The 2,626-nt window shown below is 55.5% G+C and overlaps 1 long non-coding RNA gene across 2 annotated transcripts in view; it reads left to right on the forward strand.

The window, feature by feature from the left end:
• The first annotated feature begins 338 nt into the window (after positions 1-338).
• LOC103598407 overlaps positions 339-2,626 on the forward strand; it is a 20,584-nt gene continuing 18,296 nt past the window's right edge. Inside the window, exon 1 of one of the 2 annotated variants that reach the window (XR_551198.1) lies at positions 339-608. This is a non-coding gene — a long non-coding RNA (uncharacterized LOC103598407). The remainder of the gene's footprint in view (positions 609-2,626) is intronic. The other variant, XR_551199.1, reaches the window with a different exon arrangement.

Genomic DNA, 2,626 nt, shown 5'->3' on the forward strand with positions numbered 1-2,626 from the left:
TAGCTCCAATTTAAAGCTAAGGTTCATAAAGGTAAAGGCAATTGCTAACGTCCCCAATGTCCACCAATGAGTTAGAGGCAGAGCAGGGGGAGTCATGGAAAAAGCTCTAGCCCCAGAGACAGGGTCTCCAACAGGTTCCTGGCAGCCCATGGCGTCCTCATCCCACTGACAACCCATGCCAACAGGGTAGCAGTGACACTTCTCCCCAAGTCACAGAGAGGCCCAAGAGGGGCTGAGTCACTCTGATCACGAGGCAGCACAGGAGGGACAAAGAAAACCAATGGCTCCTGACTCCCTGCTATGCTCTGCAGGGTGAAAAGCCCAACCCTGGTGGTCAGAAGAGTCTTGGCTCTGGGGGAGATGGATGTGGTGAAGAAGGAGGTCAACACTCTCCTGCTGAGGACAGAGGCTTAGGTCACAGTGCTGGCTGGCCAGCTGCAATGGGGACCAGCCATCAAGGTAAACGCAGGCGCCTCATGATCTTCTGCAGTCTCCCCCACAAGCCTGGGCCTCCAGCACAGAGCAGGGCACCCCTCCCTGGCCTTCAAACCTGTGGCCCATGAGAGGAGTGGCAGTGCCCAAGCGTGAGCCACAGAGACACAGACGAGGTGGGTTCCGGCCTCTGCCCTACCTCTGACCCCTCCTGACCTTAAGCAAGTCAGGTGACCTCTCTAACCCTCTGGTTCCTCTTCCGGAAAACAGGAAGAGGAAAATTAACCTCCTGGAAGAGCTGTCAGGAGGATGGCTGGGAAGCAGTCTCTAAACATTAAGAGCCTAAATTACCTCTGAACCTCAGTTTCTTCTTCCGGAAAATGGAATGATCTCTGGAGTACCTTTCTTATGCTGTTGAGAGAGAGTCTCAGATGGCAGTGGGTAAGAAATCGCTTTGTCAGTGGCTCCGAAATGACTCCTGGGATGATTTCTCTCTAGTCTGTGAGCTCCTTCAGGGGAGGAATGTGTCTTGCACATCTTTGATCCCCCACACTATGCCTAGTACACAGCAGGAGCCCAATAAATAAATGTTGGAAGCAAGGAGACGGGGCAAGGGTGGAGAGAGGGAAGGGAGGAGGAAAAAGCGGGACTCAAGGAGAGGAGGGGTAAAAGAAGGAAACGACGAAAAAGAGGGGGTGCAGGAGGGGTGAGAGGAGGAGATGAGGGAGAGTTTGCTGTCAGGACGTAGGGGGTCGGGAGCTGAAGGGGAAAAACAAAGCGGCAAAGCTGAGCTCCTGACCAGGGCTTGTCTGTCGCCAAGGGCTGTCTCCAGGGGTTGCCCTGCCATAGCCCCCTCCCCCTTCTGTTCCAGTTTCCCATTTTAGCTTCTGTTCCAGTTTCCCATTTTAGAGGCATGGGCTCTCCCTTTCTGAGTCTTTCAAGGAAGGCTCTAAGAAGACAGGAACCCCTCTCCCCGCCCTGGCCAGCCCCCCAAGCCTCAGGAGGTCAGAGGAAAGGTAACAGTGCATGGGACCTGTTTTCCCCAGGCTCCAGGGGGGCGCCTCCACCCTGTGCAGTGTGCGTGTGTTTCCACTTCTGGCCATGTGGGGACTGGAGTGAGTGTGTCAGCAGCCCTGNCCCCACACTATGCCTAGTACACAGCAGGAGCCCAATAAATAAATGTTGGAAGCAAGGAGACAGGGCAAGGGTGGAGAGAGGGAAAGGAGGAGGAAAAAGCGGGACTCAAGGAGAGGAGGGGTAAAAGAAGGAAACGACGAAAAAGAGGGGGTGCAGGAGGGGTAAGAGGAGGAGATGAGGGAGAGTTTGCTGTCAGGACGTAGGGGGTCGGGAGCTGAAGGGGAAAAACAAAGCGGCAAAGCTGAGCTCCTGACCAGGGCTTGTCTGTCGCCAAGGGCTGTCTCCAGGGGTTGCCCTGCCATAGCCCCCTCCCCCTTCTGTTCCAGTTTCCCATTTTAAAGGCATGGGCTCTCCCTTTCTGAGTCTTTCAAGGAAGGCTCTAAGAAGACAGGAACCCCTCTCCCCGCCCTGGCCAGCCCCCCAGGCCTCAGGAGGTCAGAGGAAAGGTAACAGTGCATGGGACCTGTTTTCCCCAGGCTCCAGGGGTGCGCCTCCACCCTGTGCGGTGTGCGTGTGTTTCCACTTCTGGCCATGTGGGGACTGGAGTGAGTGTGTCAGCAGCCCTGGGGGCTGGCAGCTTGTGCCCCTGGAGTGCCAGTCTGTGTGCGTGGTGGTCTGATGTGTGTCTGTGGGGGTCAGTGTTAATGTGGTCTTGCGTTCTGCTGTGTTGGTGAGACGTGACAGCACAAGTGTGCATGGCAATGAGGGTGACAACGTGTGTGTGCCAGCAAGAGTGCTTGTTACAGCAAGTGCAAGTGACAGTGTATGTGTGTATCATGTGCGTGCCCACATGAGGGTGTGTTAGAGGTGGCATGTGTTGGAGTGTGGCCTGTGTATGCCACCAGGACTGTCAGCAAGAATGTGAACCAAGGAGTATGTGTGATGCGGTATCATTACATATAATGAGTGTGTGGCAGCGGCTGTCACTGTGTGTGCCAGCATGAGTGTGCCCGTGTGTCCACATGAGCGTGTGTGTATTATGTCAACCTGCCCCCTTGCGCCTCTGCGTCTGCCAGTGCTGGGTGTCAGCGAGTGACTGCGTGTGTGAGTGTGCCTC

The sequence above is a fragment of the Galeopterus variegatus genome, unplaced genomic scaffold, assembly GCF_000696425.1.
Source record: "Galeopterus variegatus unplaced genomic scaffold, G_variegatus-3.0.2 Scaffold2601, whole genome shotgun sequence".
Lineage (NCBI taxonomy): Eukaryota > Metazoa > Chordata > Mammalia > Dermoptera > Cynocephalidae > Galeopterus > Galeopterus variegatus.